Source organism: Balaenoptera physalus (genome assembly GCF_965194825.1).
Source record: "Balaenoptera physalus genome assembly, chromosome: 6".
In the NCBI taxonomy this organism is placed as follows: Eukaryota; Metazoa; Chordata; class Mammalia; order Artiodactyla; family Balaenopteridae; genus Balaenoptera; species Balaenoptera physalus.
The window spans coordinates 22079301-22106270 of record NC_138885.1 but is presented as its reverse complement, the minus strand read 5'-3'; the positions used below and the strand labels follow the sequence as shown (position 1 = coordinate 22106270).

General features: G+C 43.1%; 1 long non-coding RNA gene across 1 annotated transcript in view; it reads left to right on the top strand.

The window, feature by feature from the left end:
- The first annotated feature begins 1549 nt into the window (after positions 1 to 1549).
- LOC309662785 overlaps positions 1550 to 26970 on the top strand; it is a 45786-nt gene continuing 20365 nt past the window's right edge. Inside the window, exon 1 of the long non-coding RNA XR_014264960.1 lies at positions 1550 to 1833. This is a non-coding gene — a long non-coding RNA (uncharacterized lncRNA). The remainder of the gene's footprint in view (positions 1834 to 26970) is intronic.

Here is a 26970-nt window from a genome sequence, read left to right as displayed (position 1 = left end):
ATATGAACTCTAGAATACAATTACACTGTTATCCCTAGTAAAACTTGTTCTGCTGTTCAGTGTTTTTGAAGAACAGGTGATAAAGCATTTTGACTAGCTGGTCTAAATTTTAATCACTCAGAGGCGGTTTTATTCTCCAAAAAATAAATGGCGCACGGGCTCAGGGCACACCGGCTTCAGTACTTGTGGCACGCAGGCTCAGTAGTTGTGGCCCACTGGCTTAGTTGCTCCGTGGCACGTGAGATCTTCCTGGATCGTGGATCGAACCGGGTCCCCTGCATTGGCAGGCGAATTCTTAACCACTGCATCACCAGGGAAGTCCCAGAATTGCAGTCTCCCTTTTAATATACCTTAAGCCCAAAGAATCCATGGAAAATTGTTACAGAAAATAAGACAATAAAATATTGCAAGGACTATAACAGAAGCATATAGTACACAGTTCATATAGACACATCCCAAGCAGTTACAAAGTATATTAAAAGGGAGGCTGCAATTTTAAAAGAATAAGAAAAATTATACCCACAAACTCCCAATCTTTCCTGAAACGTTGCAATCTGAAACCCTATTGTAGGAAGCAGAAGATTCCAGGAGACATTCTACAAATGAAGGACTCCAAACCCTGTGGTTGGATAAGGAATTCTGGAAGGAAGGTATCCTCACCCAAGGAGAGCAGGTTCCTATACTTCTCTAACATCACATCCCTGTACAATTCCCATTGATCTTGCTCCAGGCATTCTCACTCCTCTTGACAGAAATCTATGGCCACATCCTGGAATGTCAGCAGTCCCTGAAATTAAAAGGACACATACCATGTGGCCACGGGAAGAGTTCATAATGTGACCCAAGAAGAAAACAGCAAGCTAAGAGAACTGGTTTTAACTTAGAAGAGTGTCTTCAATTATCCACTAATATATATATATATATATATATATATATATAGTTTGTTTGTTTGTTTGTTTTTTACAAAGTAACTTTCTCTACCTTATTTCTAACTACAAGAAAAGAGTATGGCATGTGATCCACAAAACCAGTATAGAGACTATACTTTTCTGGAAAAGAAATGATAAAATGATGGTTTCAACACAAGCATATGCATTTTTAAGTGTTTTATTTATATCAAACTGGATAAAATGTGTGTATTTCTCAGACAGAAAAGACATGTCGAGGTAAGAATGTACCTTTCAACTATTCATGGGTACACAAGTACACTGGGGAGATCGTAAAAGTGCAGATTGTGATTCAGTAGGTCCGGTGGGCCTGAGTTCTATTTTTTTAACAAGCTCATTTTTAACTAGTGATGTCACAGTCTCTGATTCATTAACCACAATTGTGAATAGCAGAGACATAATTAGAAAGGTAAAAATTCATATTTAATTTTGAACTTAAAGTGTTTTATGGATTTCACACCTTTAATAGAATAGTAAGCACAGCAGCAACAATCACTTGTGAATATTTACTATAGACTGTGTATCTTTCTAACTTTTTTGTGTAGGATTCCAGGAAAAAGCCATGGGCTGCGGCCACAGTGGGCGGGACCCCCAGGCCGGGCCGCCCCTCCAGGACCCCCGACGGGGCCCTGCGCTCCTGGCGGCTCCCTCCCCCGCCGCCCCGCTCCCTCCCGGAAGGCCTCGGGGCAGAGCGGTCCCACCCACTGCGCGCTGAACAGAGCCCGCGTTTCCTCAGAGCTGGAACTCCCGGCTCGGGCGGGGTCTCTTCCCTCCGCCTTCACGGAACTGCCCCGGAGCCCGAGGGGAGGGCGGCCTCACTGAGGCTGCGGGCTCTGGAGGTGCCCCGGCGGCCGAAGCCGTGACAGTCGCGGGGACGGCGGGCCGGGTAAGTGGGCGCCGACCCTCTGCCTGGTCCGGTGCCCGGGCGGCGGCACAAGACCAGCTTCTGAGGGGCAGGGGTTCGCTGCCACCCGCCGCTGCTGTGCAGAAAGAGCGGCCCCCAGCGTCTGGTCCCGGGGAACTCCGGTCCCTCCTCTCGCGCCTGGCCTTGGCCTGGCTCGCGAGGCCTGGTGGGCGTGGCGAGGGGGTCGGCCTGAGCGTCCTGAGGGGAAATGGGGCAAGGGAGGCGCAGGGTCCGGCTGCAGCGTCAGCGCCCCTCCTCCCGACTGCGGGGAAAGCGGCTGAAAATGCATCCCCAGGCTCGCAGGCCCCTTGTTCAGCCGAGTCTCTCTGCGCTCCTTCCTCCCTGAGCTAAAGTACCGGGGGGAGGGGACAGGGCAGGGGACTGGCGCAGGTAACGGGGAACATCCAAAGATGATTGTTAACTAAGGAAAACCAGCTCTCCCAAGGTGAGGAATGCGGCGCTTTTCTTTGCCTGGGCTCACTGAAATCCTTCCTTTGATATGCACCTCAGCTCTCTGGGGCCTGCATTCCGTATTTGCATATCCTGAGTGCCTCAGGGCCCGCCGGCTCACATTGGAGGGCTGCAAGTGCTGATGACTGTGACTTCCTTTGTTTACTGATATGGCAAGAAATATTCCATTTCTCACAGGCTTGAGGGGCAGACAGTGAAAAAAAGTCGGAGAATCTCACTCGGCATGTACTTTGGTTTACATATAGATACTATTTATACTTAACTGTGCTAATAGAGGTTCTCAAGTCCAATCAACTTGTACTTCTGCCCTCTATGTATTAATTTCATTAATATCATAAGATAAATGCCTATAGAATTGACTCAATCCATTTAAATAGGATAATGACTTTTAAAGGAAACATAATAGAAATATAACAACAAAACCTTTACCACTGAAGGCTGGGTCTGGAACAACCTAAATAAATGTTCCATTGTTAAAATATTGAAAGATGTATTCAATAGAAATATCAACAAAAATGACAAATAATAAGGGCAGCAGAATGTTGAAACGTTCTATCTTTATCGTTTAAGTGGCAGAAAATCATTTATTAGTAGGCACTGGGGGCAGAAGATGCCTGATTTTATATCTGTCATATTTGTGCCATTGTTTCAACAAGTAACTTAAAGACAAAATGGAAAAACAAGGAGGCTTGTGCCTGAGATCATGTTGATGTGAAACCAGGGATGGCCACCTTGTGCCAAGTGAGTTAAGTTTACCTGGCCAGGTAGACCGCAGAGCTCCTGAGAAGCCAGGGTTGGAATTTTTCTGCTGGGTGCCCCTTAGGTTCTGTGACTTGATTGATTGTGAGTCATGTTTCGGGAAGACCTGATCACAGGAAAAGGGTGGGAATAGAAGGGTGATTTGGGGAGCAGCTAACAACATTCATCACAGCTCATGGCCTGATTGAATTTTAAAGAAACAGGAAAACAAATGCTTCTTATGGAATCAGAGAATGTGAGGGCTGGACAATCCCAGAAAATGAGGAACACCCATCCCATTTTCCAGATGACACAACAGAGGCCCAGCAAGGTGAAATCCCTCACCCAAGTTGCACCCGTCTCTCCTCCCCACTACATGCTTCATGAGAGCAGGACTCTTCCTGTCTTGATCACTGCTGAACCCCAAAAAGGGCCAGGCATCTAGCAGCTGCTCCAAAAATTTTGGTTGACTGTAGGAACAATGCTATTTCTTTCTTTCTCACTCTTATTCAGGATTGTGCCAAGAACTCCCCAGGTTGCAATGTAATTCGATAAATGTAAATATTAATTGAGTTTTGTTGTGATGAGGACTTAGGCTTTGAAGGTAACAGACTTGGTTCAGATCTTGGTTCTGCCACTCAATAGCTGTTTGACTTTGGGAAAATTACTAAACCTTTCTGAGCTTACTTCCTCCTTTGTAAAGTGGGGATAAATCTATCTGAGCCAGCAGAGCACCTGCATGAGAGATGTGCCCTAAATATTGGTCTTTCTCACTCTCCCACGCCATCTCTCTGTTCTTCCCAGAGAAGTTGTACAGAAGGATATAGTACTTTTTTAAAATAATTAATTAATTAATTAATGTATTTATTTTTGGCTGCGTTGGGTCTTCGTTGCTATGCGCAGGCTTTCTCTAGTTGCGGCAAGCGGGGGCTACTCTTTGTTGCGGTGCGCGGGCTTCTCATTGCGGTGGTTTCTCTTGCTGCGCTTGTTGTGGAGCACCGGCTCTAGGCGCGCGGGCATCAGTAGGTGGCATGCAGGCTCAGTAGTTGTGGCGCATGGGTTTAGCTTCTCCGCAGCATGTGGGATCTTCCCTGACCAGGGCTCGAACCCATGTCCCCTGCCTTGGCAGGCAGATTCTTAACCACTGCGCCACCAGGGAAGTCCGATATAGTACTTTTTAAAGAGGGGTTTTAATTTATTTCAGATAGTATACATTTTTCTTGTAGAAAAGATTATTCCACTATAGAAACATAAACTCGCAAAACCACTATAAATGCAATATTCTATGGGTTAGATATTATCAGTCACATTTTATAAATAATTTGGCAAATGCCAAAGAACTAGCACCTGGGGAGTAAGAGGACTCAAATCTGGGGTGCCCCCACCCCAATTTCAAGAGCAGGGTGTGTTTTTCAAATCCATGTTTCACCTGGTCTTTGTTTCTCATCCATCCTCTGTGTCTGCCTTTCTCAAGAAGGCTCAGATCCTCGGCTTCCACACCCTCCCGGCTGGCTGTGCCCCAGCTCCCGGCCTGGAACCTCTGCGTGCCTGGGTGTGCCTGCTCCCCCTGTGCATCACCAGCTTTGCCAGGGAGCTGCTGTATCGTGCACTGCTTGCTGTACCCAGAGTACCTGGACCCTTCTGGTACATGAAGTGCACCCTCCTCACCATGTGTGCAGCCCATCCCCTTACCTTATATCCTGCCTCTAAGCCAGGCTTGGGGGTGACTACAGTGTGCATTCAGCTGTGTGAGGTGCTGGGATCAAAGTGAAGTTCCCAACTTTTGAAGTGGCAGGCTTGAGGGGCACACAGTGATTTAAAGTCGGGTCACCTGACTTAAAGGGGGGGCTGATTGATTTAAAGCCAAGGCAGCTGGCTTAAAGCCTGCGTCCCTCAGCTGCAGGACGAGACCAGCTTTGGCGGTGCACGGGTTCGCTCCAAGCCAGCACTGCTGTTCAGGAAGAGCTTCCAGCGGCGCCTTAGTCCACGGGGACTTGGTCCGTTGTCTTGCCCCTGCCCTCAGAGGGGGGCCACCTGCTCTTCTGGAGAATCAGGGAGGGGGAAGTGCAGAGTCCCGGCTGGAGTTGCGGCACCGCTTGTCTGATGGCAGGGAAAGGGGGACGGGGCTGTGTGGTGTCCTGGGGCTGGACTCAGCAGGTCGACTCAGCCTCTCAGCCTCCTAACCTCCCCCCCCCCCACACACCCCACAAGAGTTTCCAATAATATGTAATTGCGCCTTAGGTTCTCGGTCTTCAAACTCATCCCCAGGCTCCCAGGTCCCTTGATTCAGCCAATTCCTCTGTGCTCTTTCTTCTATTAGATACAGTCCCAGAGGGAGGGGCTGGGGGATGGGACTGGAGGGATGCCGGCAGCACTGGCCTCAGCTGACTAAAGAGATCCGGGGCCTGCGCTATCACACATGTGCGAGGACCCTTAAGGCGGAATCGAGGGGGCCAGTTAGAGGCAGTCCTTGCTGCCTCAAGTGAGTATAGATCACCGTCGGGTGGGGAGCACGCTGACCCCTGAGAAGTACTGTTGGGAGGATGTGTTCCTCCCTCGGCTTCAAGGACGTGGGTGGGCTTCAGGGCTCCAGTTCCCCTCCAGGCCTCCAGGTCCGACTGCACCGCAGCGGCCTTGCAGACCCGCCTTCCTGTCCCAGAACTTGCCAGGCTCCAGGAAGAATCCAGACTGCAGAGATGGTGCCTGAGGGCTCCAGCTTGAAAAGTGCTGTCCCTGGGGACCCAACAGTGGAGGGAGGAAGGGTGAAGGGAGTGTGGGGGTGGGGTCGGGAGGGGTGGCTGCCCTGGGAGACTTTGAGAGAGAAATATCGCCCCCCACACCCCCTGCCCCCCGCAACTGACCCATTGATGCCATAGGATCTCAGGGCCTTTTAGTCAGAGATGCCTCTGCTTCTTTACTCCTGTGTTCAAAACTACGCAAAACCAACTCTTCATCCTCTTGCTGCCTTGCCAGGACTTTTAAAGCACTGTTCTTTTGAAGCACTCGTTCCCTAAACTGCAGTTTGGAGCTGGCCCAGCTATTTAAAAGTGTTCTCCTTAAACTGAGACTAAATCCTACTCTTTTGGAAAAACGGCCTTCACTTCACTGGAGATCGTCTCTTCTGCCCATTCCTTCCTTCTACTGCCCTCTTAAGAACCCCTGTGCTCAAAGAGCTTGGTGATTTATTTTTTGCTTGATGTCAAAAAGAAACCGTCCCCATGCACCCCAAAAAGCTTTCCTGTTACACAGGTGTTTCAAAACCATGACAGTGTTTTGCAGTTACTATACACTGGGTAGACTGCCTAGCAATCCCTCTAAGAGCCAGAGGTGGGCAACACCTTTACTTATTTGATTGGATGCCCTTCAAGTTTAGGAAGGTCCCATTCTTATGACCCAGCAGATAAGACAGAGCCCTGGATGGCTGTGGCATGGATTAGATAACTTCTGATGATTTTATTTCCCTTACTGAGCTGCTGCTTCTAGGTTAAATTCGTTTTATTACCTGTCCATTTTTAAAGAAAGGCTGACAAAGTCACTGTAATAGGTCAGGAGTCTGAACTCAGGGTTGGTCAAAGGTACTCACAGGGAGGAAGGTGGATAAAAATAGGTGGGTAAAATAGGAGGGTTGGCAAGTACAGCCAGGACACCCGTGTTCATCGTGCATACTAATAAAGGCCAGAATCTCCTCATTTATCTCTGGTGGGAAGTTCTGATGGTTTCACAGGATCAAACTCAAATCATATCCAAACTAGGGGATTTCCCTGAGCATAAAAGGAAGTATCCGTCCCTAGCAGGAGTCGCTGCAGACGAATAAAGACGCAGATGTAGAGAACGGACTTGAGGACACAGGGAGGGGGAAGAGTAAGCTGGGATGAAGTGAGAGAGTGGCATGGACATATATACAGTACCAAATGTAAAATAGATAGCTAGGGAGAAGTAGCTGCATATAGCACAGGGAGATCAGCTCGGTGTTTTGTGACCACCTAGAGGGGTGGGATAGGGAGGGTGGGAGGGAGACGCAATAGGGTGGGGATATGGGGACATATTTATACGAATAGCTGATTCACTTTGTTATACAGCAGAAGCTAACACAACCAGGTAAAGCAATTATACTCCAATAAGGATGTTAACAACAACAACGAAAAAAAACTAAGTGAATCAAGCCAACGGAGACACTGTATGTGTTTACAGTTCAAGGAATCCAGAAGAGAATCCTTTATTCTGTAGGCAATGAATTGTCCATTCGAAAAGAAAAAAAACCTTCTAAAATGTTGTTTTTCCATTTATTGTTGAGAACATCATTTTTATACCTCTGCATTTCTTACTATTCAAAGCCAAGTCACGTGAGTTACAGGAAAGCAGCTGATTGATTTAAAGTTGGGTCGTGTGATTGAAAAACCAGTGGCAGCTGATTGATTTAAATCCCAGTCATATGACATGAGGAGGGGGTGCCAAAAAATGCTTTTTCGGGGCTTCTCTGGTGGCACAGTGGTTGAGAATCTGCCTGCCAATGCAGGGGACATGGGTTCGAGCCCTGGTCTGGGAGGACCCCACATGCCGTGGAGCAACTAGGCCTGTGAGCCGCAATTACTGAACCTGCACGTCTGGAGCCTGTGCTCCGCAACAAGAGAGGCCGCGATAATGAGAGGCCCGCGCACCGCGATGAAGAGTGGCCCCCACTTGCTGCAACTAGAGAAAGCCCTCGCACAGAAATGAAGACCCAATGCAGCCATAAATTAATTAATTAATTAATTAATTTTAAAAATTAAAAAAAAAAAGAAGATTCAAAAAAAAAGAGCAGCTTACCACGTGTGTTGTTTAAGCAATGGTAGATTGACTTCTTTAAGCGACCTTTTAAAAAAAAAAAAGCTGCTTTTTCATCTCTGGCTCAGTATATCATATTTACCTTGGTTTTTCTTATGATTTAGAAAACTTGAGCTGTCTTCCCTTGAATCATCATGACAAAAATACAGTATTTCAAGTTCATTCTTGAAACCAACTTCTCACGGTTAAGGTGTAATGACTAAAAGATCTTCCTTCTTCAAGACATTCCAAGCATCTGTAGGACACTTCATTGTAATTGGAGAAAAAAGAAGAATGAGATCATGTCAGCAGCTGCAGGAGGCAAGACAGCCCCCAGGACTAGGGAAGGAGGAGGAGGAAGGGCTGAGAGTTGGCTTTAGAGCAGACAACCTCCAGAGGGCGCTGACGCACCGGCAGAGCCCACCTGCCACTCCCAGTTTGGCACTGCAGGGTCAGATTTGGGTTTGGAGATGGGGTTGCTGTAACCCCAAGGAGGTGAGCAGAGAGGAGGAGTTGATTACCGGTCTCCTCTGACTCTCTGACCCAAATTGCCTGGCTTCACAAGGGGGACAGAGTTTTGCTTTCAGCAACTGATGGGGCACTTCCAGGCTGGTTGGGTTGCCCAGTGGCCCGACAGCCTGACAGGCTGACTGCGGTGTGACCGCCCTTTCTTTCTCCAGAATCTGTACATCAGGAGGTGCATGGTTGTGGGAGCCCATTCACCGCCCCTTCCCCCATGGGGGATGGCACGTTCCCTGGCTGTACCCTATGATCACCAGGTACTTGAAATGAATGCAAGTTTTTTGACTTCAAGGAAAAGCTCACATAACCACTTCTGCCTCATAATGTGTGGGATTTACTATAATGGAAGGACATTAGAAAGAACAGGTAGAAAACTCACCTGTTGGTCTCCATGTAGGAGTTTATTTTGCACGAATCCCTCCTACATGAGTAGATAGCAGAGGTTTATTTTTGTTCCCGTGTGTGTAGTTGTGGCAGAGGATGTAGGTATGGTGATTTGAAGCCCTCAAAGAAATATTCTCAGAACTCTCAAGACTTCTCTTGATCGGAACCGAAAGAGACCTGGAAAAGGAGGAAAAGAAAAGGAGGAGGGAGAACGAATGACTGTTTCTCAGTAAATTCACCTTCCTGGTTGATTGTTCTGTCTTCTCATTTTTTTTAACTTCTATGTATGTCTAATGGAATAATGTAGAACGGCTGATTTTTATGCTTTAAAAGATTTTACATCACAAAGAAACTAGAAGTGGCTAACAGAACTTATTCAAATCAATTTTACATAGAGACTTTGATATTAAATTTGTATACTAAAATGGGTTTATCCCAATTTTCTCTTTCTTTTTGAGTGAATATTTGTAACATATTTTTGTAGATAATAATTTATCCTAGATATACAAAATTGTGAGAATGGGTACCATTTTTTACCACTTGAATGATTTCTTTTAAATGAATAGATTGTACACTTTAAATGCCAATGTTGTGTCTTACGTGTTGTTTTTTAATTCCTTGATTTCCAAAACTTGTGTTTATTTAATTGATTTCTATCTAATAATCTGTGTCTCCCCTTTATTGTTTCTTACTTTATATTTTATTGATCTATAGTTAATTTACATTATTATATTAGTTTCAGAGGTACAACATAGTGATTCATAAATGTTTAGGTTCTTCTCCATTTATAGTTATTATAAAAGAGGGGCTATATTCCCCATGCTGTACAGTACATCACTGTAGATTATTGATTTTATACATAGTGGATTGTACCTCAAAATCTCCTACCACTATTTTGCTCCTCCAGCCTATCTCTCCCTGCTGGTAAACACTAGTCTGTTCTTTAATCTGTGAGTCTGTTTTTTGTTGTTGTTGTTGTTGTTGTTGTATTCAATTTTTTAGATGCCACGTGTAAGTGATAACATACCATGCTTGTTTTCTCATAACATACCATGCTTGTTTTCTCTGCGGCTTATTTTACTAAGCATAATACCCTCCAAGTCCAAGTCCATCCATGTTCTTGCAAATGGCAAAATTTCATTTTTTTGCTGAAGTCATCATAAAAAATCTTTTTTTATCCACTAAGCTATTGATGAACACTTAGTTTGACTCTATATCTTGGCGATGGCAAATAACACTGTTATGAACATTGGTGTGCAGTTATTTTTTTGAAATAGTGTTTTGGTTTTCTTCTGATATACCCAAGAGTGAAATTGCTGGAAATTATGGTAGTTCTATTTTTAGTTTTTTGTGGAACCTCCATTCTGCTTTCCACAGTAGCTGCACTATTTCACATTCACATCAAGAGTGTACAAGAGTTTCCCTTTCTCCACATCCTCACTAACCTTTGTTATTTGTGATCTTTTTGATGACAGCCATTCTGACAAGACTGAGGTGATATATCTCATAGTTTTGATTTGCATTTTACTGCCGATTAGCTATGTTTAGCATCTTTGTGAGTTCTGGCTGTCTATCTGTATTTTTTCCTTGGAAAAATGTCTGTTTAGGTCTTCTAATTTTTAAAAAAAAATTTTGGGTGTTTTTTTGATATTGAGTTGTATGTGCTGTTTCTGTAGTTTAGATATGAACCCTTGCTTGGTCATCTTTTTGGTGTTAACCTCTTATCATGTGCAAATATTGTCTCTCCTTCAGCAGGTTGTCTTTTCATTTTGTCTTTGGTTTCCTTTGCTGTGCAAAATCTTTTAAGTTTAGTGAAGTCCCATTTGTTTATTTTTGCTTTTGTTTCATTTGCCTTAGTAGACTGAACCTAAATCTGTTGCTATCATTTATGTTGAAGAATGTTCTATATTTTCCTCTAGGGGTTTTATGGTTTCTGGTCCTACATTTAGGTCTTTATTTAGTTTGGCATTTATTTTATATATGGTGTGCTAAAATAATCTAATTTTATTCTTTTCCATGTAGCTGACCAGTTTTCTCAGTACCGCTTATTGAAGAGACAGTTTTTTCTCCATATTGCCTGCTTTGTCATAAATCAATTAAATATAAGTGTGTGGGCTTATTTCTGGGATCTCTATTCTATTCCAGTGATCTTTGTGTCTGTTTTTGCTCTGGTACCTTTCTCTGTGATTACTGTCGCTTTGCAGTATAGTCTGAAGTCAAGGTGCGTGATGCCTCCAGCTGTGTTCTTTCTCAAGATTGTTTGGCTATTTGGGGTCTTTGTGTTTCTATACAAATTTTAAAATTACTTTTTCAAGTTCTGTGAAAATGCTTTGGTATTCTGATAGGGATTGCATTAAATCTGTAGATTGTCTTTGGTAGTATGGTTATTTTAACAGTATTAATTCTTCCAGTCCATGCGCATGCTATATTTTTCCATCTTTTTGTGTTGTCCTCAACTTCTTTCAGCAATGGCTGATAGATTTCTGAGCACATGTCTTTTACCTGCTTAAGTGTGTTTATTCCTAGGTATCTTGTTCTTTTTGATGTGATTGCATATGGTATAGTTTTCTTAATTTTTCTTTCTGACAGCTTTGAGGTTTGTTTTTTCTTCTTTTTCTAATTCCTTCAGGTGTAATGTTAGGTTGTTTATTTGATATTTTTCTTGATTCCTAAGAATAAGCTTGTATCACTATAACTTCCCCCTGTGAACTGTGTTGGCTGTGTCCCATAGATTTTGGATCATTGTGTGTTCATTTTCATTTGTCTTGGGTATTTTTAGAATCCCTCTTTAATTTCTTCAGTGTTCCTTTCTTCCCCTTTTATTCCCTTCATCTGTGATGTGAGGACTATCTTTAATATTATGTTTGGATTTCTTTCAGTTTTGTGTATGCGTGTGTGTGTGTGTGTGTGTGTGTGTGTGTGTGTGTGTGATTGTTTAAGTTGCTGAGCTCTTAATTTCACATGGACACTAACAACCCTGCATTGTTACTCTGCTCCCCCACAGTTACTGAATTTGACCTTATATTTTACATCTACTTGTTTTGTGTGTCCCTTAACTTCTTATTGTGAATATAGATGATTTTATTACTGTTTTCTTTCATCCTTCCTATTAGCTGTGTACATGGTTGATTTACTACCTTTGTTGAATATTTGCCTTAACCAATGAGGTTTTTCCTTTAGTAAGTTTCCTTTCCTAATTTTTATGTTTCAATCGTGACCTTTTCTTTTTCACTTAGAAAAGCCCCTTTAAGATTTCTCATAAAGCTGGTTTGGCGATGCTGAGCTCTTTTAGTTTTGCTTCTCTGTAAAACTTTAGATCTCACCATCAAATCTGAAAGAGCCTTGCTGAGTAGAGTATTTTTGGTTATAGGCTTTTCCCTTTCATGACTTTAAATATACCATGCCACTCCCTTCTGGCATGCAGAGGTTATCCTGAAAAGTCAGCAGATAACTTTATGCAATTTCCCATGTTTGTAACTTGTTGCTTTTCCTTTGCTCTTTTAATAGTGTCTTTTTATCTTTATTTTTTTCCATTTTAATTACAATGAGTCTTGGTGTGGTCCTCTTTGGGTTGATCCTGTTTTGGCCTTACTGGGTTTACTGGACTTGGATGTCTGTTTTCTTTCCCAGGTTAGGGAAGTTTTCAGCTTTTATGTCTTCAGGTATGTTCTACACCCCTTTCTCTTTCCTTTTTCCTTCTGGGATCAGTATAGTGCAAATGTTAGTACACTTGATGTTCTTCACAGGTCTGTTCAACTTTCCTCATTTCATTTTATTCTATTGTTTAACTGTTCATCTTCAGTGATGGCCAGTGCTCTGTCCTTTAGTTTTCTGATCCATTCCTCTGTATCATTGAGTCTACCGTAGTTTCCTTTTAGTGTAATTTTCATTTCATTTATTGTATTAGTCATCTCTGTTTGGTTGTTCTTTAAAAAAAAAACTTCTAACTTCTTGCTCTGGTCGTCCATTCCTCTCCTGAGTTCTTTGATCATCTTTACAGTCCTTACCTTGAACTCTTTCTTGAATAGATGGGTTATCTCCACTTCACTTAGATCTTCTTCTGTGTTCTTATCGTTTTCCTTCATTTGGACCATGTTTCTGTGTCATCTCATTTTTCTTAACTTGCTGTTTTTATTGCTATGTATGTAGTAGGTTCGTTACATTCCTGACCTTGGAGAAGTGGCCTTTTGTAGGAGAGGTCCTATGTGTCCCAGCAGCCCACTGTCCCCTGGTCACTAGAACTATATGTTCTAAGTGTACCCCCTATGTGGGCTGCTTGGGCTCTTCTGCTGTGGTGGGCTGACTACTGTGGGTAGTCTGGTAGGCTTGGCTGCCCCCAGACTGCTTGTTTGCCAGGCTCTGCCTTGTATGGAGGCCGTCTGTGCTGCTTGGTGAGACTAAATCATAAGGCAGCTGGCTGCACAACTCTGGGGGACACCAAATCTGGTGCTGGTTCACTTATGGGTAGAATTGCAGTCCAGGTGATATCAGGGCTAGTGCCCAGTCACTGGTTCTGGGGCTATGCTGGCTACTGGGAGGAAGAGACAGGTTCTGTGTTCTGGCCGCAGGGCCCAGGAGCCACAGAGTTGGTGTTGGATCACTGTTCCTGACACAGCTCTCTGCAGGGCCGGGGGTATCCCTAATCTTGTGTTGGCATTCTGATGGGCAGGGTCAAGACCCAGCTGAGTCCATGGCTGCTTCTGGCCTGCAAGTGAGTGTTCTGGTCACACAGGCTGCTGGGCTGTGGTATCCCTGGAGCTGGTGTGTGCCTGTTGGTGTATGAGGCTGATCCCACTGCTAGAGCAGGTTTGCTGTTGGGTAGGTCCAAACTCCATCCAGTCCCTGTGCAGTTATCACCTGCCGATGGTGAGGCTGACTCCAAGGCCAGAGCAGGCTCACTTGTCAGAGGGGCCGGGGACTCTGCGGCTGGTGCCTGTCCACTGAGGTGTGGAGGCTGGTCTTGGGGCTTTTGGTGGCTGGACCCATGTCCAGGGGCAGCTGTGCATTGAGAGGGTCTGAAGGCAGCTTGTTTGCTGGTGGATGGGGCTATGCCCCTGCTCAGTTAGTTGCTTGGCCTGCAGCATCCTAGTACTTGTGTCTATAGTCTGGTGGAAGTGGGTAGGGTTTGGTCCTGAGGCTGATAAGCTAGAGGGAGCATTCTGAAATTATGCTTGCTGGTACCAGTGTCCACGAGGTAGAAGGAGCTTCCCCGAGTGGCTGCTGCCAGTGTCTCTGTCCCTGAGGCTGTGCTGTAGTTGCCTCTTGCCTCTCTGGGAGATGCTCCAAGATCAGGAGGTAGGTGTGACCCAGGATCCTTTCAAATGACCGCTTCTGTTCTGATTCTCGGATCATGTGGGATTTTGTGAGCATCTGTTTTTGTTTGTTTTGTTTATACTGCAGGTTCTTATTAGTCATCAATTTTATACACATCAGTGTATACATGTCAATCCCAATCGCCCAATTCAGCACACCACCATCCCCACCCTTCCGCAATTTTCCCCTCTTGGTGTCCATATGTCTGTTCTCTACATCTGTGTCTCAACTTCTGCCCTGCAACCTGGCTCATCTGTACCATTTTTCTAGGTTCCACATACATGTGTTAATATACGATATTTGTTTATCTCTTTCTGACTTACTTCACTCTGTATGACAGTCTCTAGATCCATCCACGTCTCAACAAATGACTCAATTTTGTTCCTTTTTATGGCTGAGTAATATTCCATTGTATATATGTACCACAACTTCTTTATCCATTCGTCTGTTGATGGGCATTTAGGTTGCTTCCATGACCTGGCTATTGTAAATAGTGCTGCAATGAACATTCGGGTGCATGTGTCTTTTTGAATTACGGTTTTCTCTGGGTATATGCCCAGTAGTGGGATTGCTAGGTCATATGGTAATTCTATTTTTAGTTTTTTAAGGAACCTCCATATTGTTCTCCATAGTGGCTGTATCAATTTACATTCCCACCAACAGTGCAAGAGGGTTCCCTTTTCTCCACACCCTCTCCAGCATTTGTTGTTTGTAGATTTTCTGATGATGCCCATTCTAACTGGTGTGAGGTGATACCTCATTGAAGTTTTGATTTGCATTTCTCTAATAATTAGTGATGTTGAGCATCTTTTCATGTGCTTCGTGTCCGTCTGTATGTCTTCTTTGGAGAAATGTCTATTTAGGTCTTCTGCCCATTTTTGGATTGGGGTGTTTGTTTCTTTAATGTTGAGCTGAATGAGCTGTTTATATATTTTGGAGATTAATCCTTTGTCCGTTGATTCGTTTGCAAATATTTTCTCCCATTCTGAGGGTTGTCTTTTCATCTTGTTTATGGTTTCCTTTGTTGTGCAAAAGCTTTGAAGTTTCATTAGGTCCCATTTGTTTATTTTTGTTTTTATTTCCATTACTCTAGGAGGTGGATCAAAAAAGATCTTGCTGTGATTTATGTCAAAGAGTGTTCTTCCTATGTTTTCCTCTAAGAGTTTTATAGTGTCCAGTCTTACATTTAGGTCTCTAATCCATTTTGAGTTTATTTTTGTGTATGGTGTTAGGGAGTATTCTAATTTCATTCTTTTACATGTAGCTGTCCAGTTTTCCCAGCACCACTTATTGAAGAGACTGTCTTTTCTCCATTGTATATCTTTGCCTCCTTTGTCATAGATTAGTTGACCATAGGTGCGTGGGTTTATCTCTGGGCTTTCTATCTTGTTCCATTTATCTATGTTTCTGTTTTTGTGCCAGTACCATATTATCTTGATTACTGTAGCTTTGTAGTATAGTCTGAAGTCAGGGAGTCTGATTCCTCCAGCTCCGTTTTTCTCCCTCAAGACTGCTTTGGCTATTCAGGGTCTTTTTTGTCTCCATACAAATTTTAAGATGATTTGTTCTAGCTCCGTAAAAAATGCCATTGGTAATTTGATAGGGATTGCATTGAATCTGTAGATTGCTTTGGGTAGTATACTCATTTTCACAATGTTGATTCTTCCAATCCAAGAACATGGTATATCTCTCCATCTGTTGGTATCATCTTTAATTTCTTTCATCAGTGTCTTATAGTTTTCTGCATACAGGTCTTTTGTCTCCCTAGGTAGGTTTATTCCTAGGTATTTTATTCTTTTTGTTGCAATGGTAAATGGGAGTGTTTCCATAATTTCTCTTTCAGATTTTTCATCATTAGTGTATAGGAATGCAAGAGATTTCTGTGCATTCATTTTGTATCCTGCAACTTTACCAAATTCATTGATTAGCTCTAGTAGTATTCTTGTGGCATCTGTATGATTCTCTATGTATAGTATCATGTCATCTGCAAACAGTGACAGTTTTACTTCTTCTTTTCCAATTTGTATTCCTTTTATTTCTTTTTCTTCTCTGATTGCCATGGCTAGGACTTCCAGAACTATGTTGAATAATAGTGGTGAGAGTGGACATCCTTGTCTTGTTCCTGATCTTAGAGGAAATGCTTTCAGTTTTTCACCGTTGAGAATGATGTTTGCTGTGGGTTTGTCATATATGGCCTTTATTATGTTGAGATAGGTTCCCTCTATGCCCACTTTCTGGAGAGTTTTTATCATAAATGGGTGTTGAATTTTGTCAAAAGCTTTTTCTGCGTCTATTGAGATGATCATATGGTTTTTATTCTTCAGTTTGTTAATATGGTGTATCACATTGATTGATTTGCGTATATTGAAGAATCCTTGCATCCCTGGGATAAATCGCACTTGATCATGGTGTATGATCCTTTTAATGTGTTGTTGGATTCTGTTTGCTAGTATTTTGTTGAGGATTTTTGCATCTATATTCATCAGAGATATTGGTCTGTAATTTTCTTTTTTTGTAGTGTCTTTGTCTGGTTTTGGTATCAGGGTGATGGGTGGCCTCATAGAATTAGTTTGGGAGTGTTCCTTCCTCTGCAATTTTTTGGAATAGTTTGAGAAGGATAGGTGTTAGCTCTTCTCTAAATATTTGATAGAATTCACCTGTGAAGCCATCTGGTCCTGGACTTTTGTTTGTTGGAAGATTTTTAATCACAGTTTCAATTTCATTACTTGTGATTGGTCTGTTCATATTTTCTGCTTCTTCCTGGTTCAGTCTTGGAAGGTTATACCTTTCTAAGAATTTGTCCATTTCTTCCAAGTTGTCCATTTTATTGGCATAAAGTTGCTTGTAGTAGTCTCTTAGGATGCTTTGTATTTCTGCGGTGTCTGTTGTAACTTCTCCTTTTTCATTTCTGATTTTATTGATTTGAGTCCTCTCCCTCTTTTCCTTGATGAGTCTGGCTAATGGCTTATCAATTTTGTTTATCTTCTCAAAGAACCAGCTTTTAGTTTTATTGATCTTTGCTATTGTTTTCTTTGTTTCTATTTCATTTATTTCTGCTCTGATCTTTATGATTTCTTTCCTTCTGCTAACTTTGGGTTTTGTTTGTTCTTCTTTCTCTAGTTTCTTTTGGTGTAAGGTTAGATTGTTTACTTGAGATTTTTCTTGTTTCTTGAGGTAGGCTTGTATAGCTATAAACTTCCCTCTTAGAACTGCTTTTGCTGCATCCCATAGGTTTTGGGTCATCGTGTTTTCATTGTCATTTGTCTCTAGGTATTTTTTGATTTCCTCTTTGATTTCTTCAGTGATCTCTTGGTTATTTAGTAACGTATTGTTTAGCCTCCATGTGTTTGTGGTTTTTACGTTTTTTTCCCGGTAATTCATTTCTAATCTCATAGCGTTGTGGTCAGAAAAGATGCTTGATATGATTTCAATTTTCTTAAATTTACCGAGGCTTGATTTGTGACCCAAGATGTGATCTATCCTGGAGAATGTTCCATGTGCACTTGAGAAGAAAGTGTAATCTGCTGTTTTTGGATGGAATGTCCAATAAATATCAATGAAATCTATCTAGTCTATTGTGTCATTTAAAGCTTCTGTTTCCTTATTATTTTCTGTCTGGATGATCTGTCCATTGGTGTAAGTGAGGTGTTAAAGTCCACCACTATTACTGTGCTACTGTTGATTTCCTCTTTTATAGCTGTTAGCATTTGCCTTATGTATTGAGGTGCTCCTATGTTGGGTGCATAAATATTTATAATTGTTATATCTTCTTCTTGGATTGATCCCTTGATCATTATGTAGTGTCCTTCCTTGTCTCTTGTAACATTCTTTATTTCAAAGTCTATTTTATCTGATATGAGTATTGCTAATCCAGCTTTCTTTTGATTTCCATTTGCATAGAATATCTTTTTCCATCCCCTCACTTTCAGTCTGCATGTGTCCCTAGGTCTGACGTGGGTCTCTTGTAGACAGCATATACTTATGGGTCTTGTTTTTGTATCCATTCAGCAAGTCTGTGTCTTTTGGTTGGAGCAGTTAATCCATTCATGTTTAAGGTAATTATCGATATGTATGTTCCTATGACCATTTTCTTAATTGTTATGTTTTTGTTTTTGCGGTCCTTTTCGTCTCTTGGGTCTCCCACTTAGAGAAGTTCCTTTAACATTTGTTGTAGAGCTGGTTTGGTGGTGCTGAATTCTCTTAGCTTTTGCTTGTCTGTAAAGCTTTTGATTTCTCCGTCAAATCTGAATGAGATCCTTGCCAGGTAGTGTAACCTTGGTTGTAGGTTCTTCCTTTTCATCACTTTAAATATGTCGTGCCACTCCCTTATGGCTTGTAGAGTTCCTGCTGAGAAATCAGCTGTTAACCTTATGGGAGTTCCCCTGTATGTTATTTGTCGTTTTTCCCTTGTTTCTTTCAATAATTTTTGTCTTTCATTTTTGTCAGTTTGATTACTTTGTGTCTTGGTGTGTTTCTGCTTGGGTTTATCATGCCTGGGACTCTCTGCATTTCCTGGACTTGGGTGGCTATTTCCTTTCCCATGTTAGGGAAGTTTTCGACTATAATCTCTTCAAATATTTTCTCTGGTCCATTCTCTCTCTCTTCTCCTTCTGCAACCCCTATAATGAGAATGTTGTTGCATTTAATGTTGTGCCAGAGGTCTCTTAGGCTGTCTTCATTTCTTTTCATTCTTTTTTCTTTAGTCTGTTCCGCAGCAGTGAATTCCACCATTCTGTCTTCCAGGTCACTTATCCGTTCTTCTGCCTCAGTTATTCTGCTATTGATTCCTTCTAGTGTATTTTTTCATTTCAGTTATTGTATTGTTCATCTCTATTTGTTCTTTAATTCTTCTAGGTCTTTGTTCTTTAATTCTTCTAGGTCTTTGTTAAACACTTCTAGCATCTTCTCGATCTTTGCCTCCATTCTGTTTTCTGAGGTCCTGGATCATCTTCACTATCATTATTCTGAACTCTTGTTCTGGAAGGTTGCCTACCTCCACTTCATTTAGTTGTTTTTCTGGGGGTTTTATCTTGTTCCTTCATCTGGTACAAAGTCCTCTGCCTTTTCATTTTGTCTGTCTTTCTGTGAACGTGGTTTTCCTTCCACAGGCTGCAGAACTGTAGTTCTTCTTGCTTCTGCTGTCTGCCCTCTGGTGGATGAGGCTATCAAAGAGGCTTGTGCAAGCTTCCTGATGGGAGGGACTGGTGGTGGGTAGAGCTGGTTGTTGCTCTGGTGGGCAGAACTAAGTAAAACTTTAATCCACTTGACTGATGATGGGTAGGGCTGGGTTCCCTCCCTGTTGGTTGTTTGGCCTGAGGCAACCCAGCACTGGAGCCTACCCGGCTCTTTGGTGGGGCTAATGGCAGATTCTGGGAGGGCTCATGCCAAGGAGTACTTCCCAGAACTTCTGCTGCCAGTGTCCTTGTCCTCACGGTGACACACAGCCACCTCCCGCCTCTGCAGGGGACCCTCCAACACTAGCAGGTAGGTCTGGTTCAGTCTCCTGTGGAGTCACTGCTCCTTCCCCTGGGTCCCAATGCACACACTACTTTGTGTGTGCCCTCCAAGAATGGAGTCTCTGTTTCCCCCAGTCCTGTCGAAGTCCTGCAATCAAATCCCCTAGCCTTCAAAGTCTGATTCTCTAGGAATTCCTCCTCCCATTGCCGGACCCCCAGGTTGGGAAGCCTGACGTGGGGATCAGAACCTTCACTCCAGTGGGTGGACTTCTGTGGTATAAGTGTTCTCCAGTTTGTGAGTCACCCACCTAGTGGTTATGGGATTTGATTTTATTGTGATTGCGCCCCTCCTACCATCTCATTGCAGCTTCTCCTTTGTCTTTAGATGTGGGGTATCATTTTTGGTGAGTTCCAGTGTCTTCCTGTCAATGATTGTTCAGCAGTTAGTTGGGATTCTGGTGCTCCTTCAACAGGGAGTGAGCACATGTCCTTCTACTCTGCCCTGAATTATATCTTAATAAAGCCATTTAAGAACTGTTGTATGCCTTTGGAAGAGATACCATTAGTGATGCTGGGCAGGAAAGAAGACCCTACCACATTTTCTCATTTCACTCACCCCCTACACCCTAAGAAGTATGATAACTGTGGCTGGGTTACATGTTTCAGGAGCCTAATCTGAGCCCACTTCTTCCCCTCCTGGCTTCTCCCTTGCAGCTATGAACTATTCCCAAGCCTTCCATACTTTCTCTGCCACACAGAAGCTGAAGAAGACATTGCATACTGATCTTCAAAAAGACACTGTCAAAACTGACAGATGACACACTGAAACCACCCTACCTTCTGTAGGCTTTGTTTCTAGGAATGTATCCTCTGTGCAGGCTTGAGCTGTTGACCCTGCAAAGTCCCCACCCCAGTACTTAGGCTGAGCTAGGGTGCAGCACTTCTCGATTATAGAGATGGCATATCCCACCTCCCCACACCACCTCCAATGATACCCACCCTGAAGACACATCTGAGAAACCCCTAGAGCAATGCTTCTCAATCTACAATGTGCCTACATATCACTGGGGATCTGAAGTCTCATTTCTACAGAGCTTTCTGCTGTGTTCAATACATCCAGGGCTCTTGTCTTGGCTTATTAATATTCCAAGGAAGAGGCTAGTTGAGCCAATATTGCACTCATTAAGATCTTTCTCCCTTTAAGCCACTCTCCTTAGCACAGTGGTGTGAAAAGCAGAATCAGCATCACCTGGAAACTTGTTAGAAAAGCAAATTCTCAGGCTCCACCCAGAGCTACTGAATCAAGAACAATGAAGTCATTTGAACAAGTCCTGCAGGTGATTCCGGTACTCACTAGAGTTTGAGACCCACTGTCTTAGAACAACAGAAGATGTCTAAATGTGGACACCTGCACACGCACACACACACACCGTGTATGCACCATCCAGCCCCTGCCCCTCCTCCCCTGGACTTCTTTCCATGCCTCTTATGTGTCTTTTTTTCTTTTTGCCTCTAATGTGTCTTGAAGCCTTCCTAATTGCTATTCTTTTCACCTTGTGAGCAAAGAGGAACTTTTTTTAGTATGAAGAAAGTTCTACTTTCTTGGTGGGCAGAACACATGACCTTCAGTAGGTTTTGTTCAGCTCTCCCTTGAATGCTGGAGGGGTCCTTCTCATTCTGTAACTTAAGGAAGAAGGCATCCATTGCCCTGAAAAGGGCTTTTGTGGAACTGTTTTCAACTTCCTTCCCGTGTAGGCCCTGGGAACCCAACACCGTCCCTGGCAGAAGAGCGGGGTTAGGGCGCCTCAGGGAAGAGAGAGAGCTGAGCGCTGCCCGCTTCCTCTTCTTCTGAGTCAACACTTTTTAGAAGTGCTCCTCTGTTCTGCATTGGGGTGAAGTCAGCCAGCAGGAAAGGGAACCAGGCAGAGGGAAACCGATGCCATGTGGAGTGGGAGCCTGAACTGGTAACCCGGCCTCAATACACGCACAGGCCTAAAGGGTCACGGGAAAAGAGAGCTTTGACTTGAGCCAGTCACATGGGCACAGAGGCTGTGCTTAGGGACTGAGGGCCGAGCACACCCAAGTCTTGCTTCATCGTGTTAGCCAGAAAATCTCCTCCATGGCTCTTTCCCCAGAACCTAGCCCAGTGCTTGTACAAGGGAGAAATGCAATAACTATTCCTGTGAACGGCCTGCCTGCAAACTCACCCAGAATAATCAGCCAGCCCTTGTTACTTTTGACAAGTTTACAAACTTCTCCAAACCTCAATTTTCCTTAACTGACCAGGAAACTGAAGCCCCCAAAAGTTGAGTGACTTTTCCATGTCACATGCCCAACCAGGGCCAGAACCAGCCTAGAACCTAGACCTTCAGACCCCCAGAGCCTTCACTGCCCCCTCCATGCGTCACACCCCAGGTGAAGTCCCCATGGCCAATACTCATTGCTTTTCTATCAGATTCAAGATATAGCTGGGGAAATAGTTCAGGGTCTGAATTTTTTAAAATTAATATTATAGTTTGGTGAAGAAGAAGAGGGCCTCTGAAAAAAGTAAGTAATTTCAATCCCAAAGCTATTTTTAATCACCTTGGGTCTTCGTAATCTCCAGCACCCAGCACTGTGAATATTGCTGATAGAATGGCACTGCATTGAGCTGGAGATAGCAGACCTAGTCTATGATCCAGTTCTCTGAACTCTACTCAAACACGAAGAGCTAGCAAAACTGGAAAACGTGATTGGGCCCGATTTCTTGTAAGCACTGCTTAACTAGTGAGAAGGGGTGCAGTGACAGTCCGCATGGCTGGGTTTTGTTTTTTGGGTTTTACACTAGAAAAAAGACTTGCTATTTCAGACAAGGTCAAACATTCATAAGAAGAAAAATAGAAAACCTCTCAATGAAAAAGAAAAAAGAAAACCCCTTGAATAAGTATAAATATTGAATAGATGCTATACAGGTGCCTGGAAATAAGATGATTTCCTAAAATTACCAGAATGCATTATTTACTGTACATGTCACTGAGGTAGGAGAATAGCATATTAGGAAAAGCAGAGGGTTAAAGGATTTTTTTATGAGATTCGCAAGCAGTTCAGATGCAGTATCTCTGAGCAAAGGCTTCAGGGCTCCTCTCTGAGGGTTATGTGGGCAGCCTCTAGGTCTATGCATGTTGTCACCCCAGTTGCAATGACAATGTCCAGAAGGACCCAGAGGCTACTGCTATTCAGGAAATCTACTCCTAAAAGGAAAGAACCCCCCTTCCAGTACTAATAAAAAGCTTCAGGTAATAATGTCAATAGCAACTCTTGTTCTATTATAAATAATCTTGCTATATTTTCCAATCATTTTTTAACTTGAAGAACTTTTATATTCATCATCAATCTACCCATGCAACAAACCTATGAGGTACCTAGACCAGGCCAAGCTTATTTACTTGTTTTGAGCACCTACCCTGTACCAGGCAACAAGGAACAATGTAGAACAAAACAAAAATGTTCCCTGCCCAAATGAAGCCAACAGTGTCGTGGGAGAGCAGGTATTAAATAGTAATTCCACGTGGAGAAAACTTTGCTCTTTCTATCCATCATGCAGGAATCATTTATGAAAAGCCTGCTTCCTACTACACTCTTACTAGGCACCATGACTCAAAGATGACCAAGACATAGGCCCAGTGTGTAGGAACTACCTCTCTAGTTGGGAAGAGAGACTCCAAAAAAAAAAGTCGTCAGAAAAAAAAGCATTTGAGCTGAATGTGAAAAAACTGGTAGGATATTTACTTTTCCAAGAAAAGGAACCTTCTCGGCAGAAGAGCAAAGAGCATGTTGTGCTCAGGTATGAGGGAGACTTGGGGCTAGAGTGGGCGTGCAGTTCTGGGAGGGCTGGCTTGTATAGGGGTTAGAATTCTTATACGTCAGAGTTGAAACATCATCTGGGCAAGAGGGTGCCTTTAAGGGTCTTAGCAAAGCATCAAATCAACTTTCCATTTTAGAAAAAAGAACTCTGTTGCCAAAGCAGAGTATGGATTTGAGGAGGAAGACGGATGAGTGAAGTCAGTCAGGAGTTACAATCTGTCAATACAATAGGACCATTCAAATAAGAATTGTTTTAAAAGATGCCATCTACGAAAAGGAGAAGATTGTTCAATAAATCTAGGCTGATACTACTGTGTGCTAAGGATGCCATTTACATGATTTCATTTAATGCTCACAACACCTTTACTAGGTATTCCCATTTTATAAACGGAGGCACAGAGAAGTTAGGGAATTTCCCCAAGGTCACGGGTCTAGTAAGAAGCTACAGTCTGGATTCAAAGCCACCCACCCATCACCAACCACTGCACAGAGCAGACAGTCAGTAAAAGTTTGTCTTGGCTCAGTGGGCAAGTGTTGGTTACCCTGCGAGGAACAAATGCAATGATTGTTGGGGGAGTTCAGAGGGCAGAGAGGGGACAGAGGGACTCTCCCCCACCGGCCATCTCTGGAAGTGTCATCCAGTCTCCCTGTCCTCTGATGGAAAAAACACCTGGGAAATAATCAAACAAAAAGCAGTCTCCGGGAAGATCCACCAAAACCTCATTAACTGAACAAAGGGTGATAAAATGGCAAGAAACAGACCACAGGGAACAGAAACTGTGGATTCTGGCTGAGATTTCTCTTTCCACCCACTCTGCCTGCTCCGCAGGCCCATACATCATTTTTCCCTCAGACTGTTAATTAGAGAGACACCCGCCACCCTGACACAACACGTTAATTATGAAAACAGAGCACTGCGCACAACATAAGATGGAAATGAAGTGACATGCATCCAATTAATTAAACTTTCACAGCTCCAATCGGTTTTAATTAGAGAAGCTATCCTTTTCACTCTCCTCTCGATCAATAAATAAACTTTGCAATACATACATATTTTTTAATCAATTAGCAAATGGGGGGAAAGTGCGAGTCTACTGCTGAGGAGCACCATGAACTCTCCCACCAGCCACACCTATGTGCATGGTCCATGTTGATTCTCAGTTGAGTTTACAAGCAACACAGTTTGAACCCGTGCAACTTGTTTTCAAGTTAAATCAAAAATAAGAGAGCTGACACAGATATAGAGAACAGACTTGTAGTTGCCAAGGGGGAGGGTGGGTAGGGGAAAGACGGATTGAGAGTTTGGGATTAGCAGATGCAAACTATTATATAGAGAATGGATAAACAACAAGGTCCTACTGTATAGCACAGGGAACTATATTCAATATCCTGTGACAAACCATAATGGAAAAGAATATGAAAAAGAATATATATATATATATATGTATAACTGAGTCACTTTGTGGTACAGAAGAAATTAACACAACCTTATAAATCAACTATACTTCAATAAAATTAAAAACAAAAAAATAGGAGAGATGAAAAATGGCAGCCCCATTGTTTCCACTCCACCTCTTCTCATTTTTGTCTATAGACCTAGAAAATGCATTGAGGACTCCAGAAATTAAGAAAGGCTCATAGTACAATGTCAGTAGAGGAGCCCAAAAGCTGCGTTTCTTTGGGTCATCAGGACAGTGTCTGTGTATCCTTGACCAAAGGACAGCTCTTCCTCTCTGGGAATGGCATCCTCTTTGACCAAGCATACAGCCCCCAGAGGGCTGCCCACAAATCACTGTGGAGGAAGGGTCACCAGCCTAGCCTCTTGGATCAGCCAGCTCAGCCCTAGCCATTGATGGAGTCACACGGGCAGCAGCCATATGGGCCTCATGTGTGATCTTGTTAGCACCACCCATCTGGTGCTTCCAATAGGCTGCAGTGTTCTGCATCCCAGTCCAATCTCCTGGGTGGATTTTTAAATCCCAACATTGGTGAAGAGAGAAAGTCATAAGAATGGAATAAGCAAAAGGTCAGTACCCAGGAGAGTTACAAGGAGCAGAATAAGGGAGGTGTAGATTGGGTTGGGCAGTTCAGGAAGTAAAGCACAGAATGAGACATAAAGGCAGGGGACTCGTTTTAAGCGATAATTACCATGTGCATCTTCAAAGTACAATTCTGGGAAGTAGTGAAAGCAAAACAAACACAACAGAGAAACCCTATACAAGATGCTAGGGAGGAGCTACGGGGCATGGGCTGGCAAATATTCACACCTCCAACTGACATAGCTAATCGATCCCACCTCCCTTTCAGGCTGAGTCCAGAAATGACTTCAAAAATCATATCAGTTAGTTTGACTTCAGAAACCTTGATTCAAACTGGCTTCAACAATATGAAAATGTATTACCTCACGTAACAGGAAGTCGAGGGGGCCAGAGTGGGGGTGGGCTTGAGGGTTGGTTGATTTGGTGGCTCAGTGAAGTTGCCAAGGACTTAGTTTCTCACCATCTGTCTCTTCTGCCATCCTCAAAGTTGGCTTTATAGTCATCCTGGCTGCAAGATGGCTGCAGCAGAAATCATATCCAGGAGAACAAGGCCCAGAGGATAGAGAGAGATCATCATGCCCTATTTGCAGGAGAAAAGTCACCTGTCCCAGAAACCACAAGCAAGCTTCTTCTCACAAGTCCGTATTCAGAGTTGGGTTGCTTGTCCTTTCGAAATCATTTACTGGCCCAGAGAAGACAATCTTATCTGCCTTAGACTTATCCATCTGCATTGGAATGGATATTGGGGAATCAATCATCATATCCACTATGGAAATCTAATTCTCCATAGTATCATGGCACCCACGACTAGCTACTGATCAAATTGGCACCAGAGATACAAATCTCTTGGCCATGCTTGGACTGGGAGAAGAGTCAACAACTGAGGAACTAGAGAACATGACTCAGCAAGGGTGAGGGAGTGAGGAGGCGGAGAGGAAACCCTTTTGTTTGGTGAAGAGTTTGAGAGTTTGAGTTCTTGGAGTTGAGGAGAAGTCCTGTGCCCCCCATCCCGAAAGACCTGGTGCAACCTACCTAAACTTATGAAGAAAAGGGAAAAAAAGTTTTCAGTAGAGGTGATACAAGTCAGGGGAAGCTGTGGTTCCATATTATTGGCAAGAACTTAAATCAATGTGCAGACCCTCAGGCAAGGAGTTTAAACCAGTCATCAGTTTGCAAAAGAAAGGTCAACTGGGAGCCAGAAATCTAGAATCCAAGACCTCAGAGAGTTGCCACAAGCAACTGTCATACAAAGGACACTCAGAGAAGTGGGTTACCTAAACGAGAAAACATTTCCCAGTCTCTCTCACTGGCAGAGACTCCCACTTTTTCTGAGTGGTCATCTTAAAGACACTTCTCCCTTGACTTGAGGTGAGAAGGAAACAGATAATAATAAGAATTATTATTGTTAATAATAATAATAAGTTGATAATAATAATTATCATCTATTGAGAGGAAGGAGGAGAGATGAGAATAGGTGGGCATGGGATATATAAGATAAATCCTCATTTTTCATAGTGGGAATTTAAAAATATTATCTAACACTCATAATT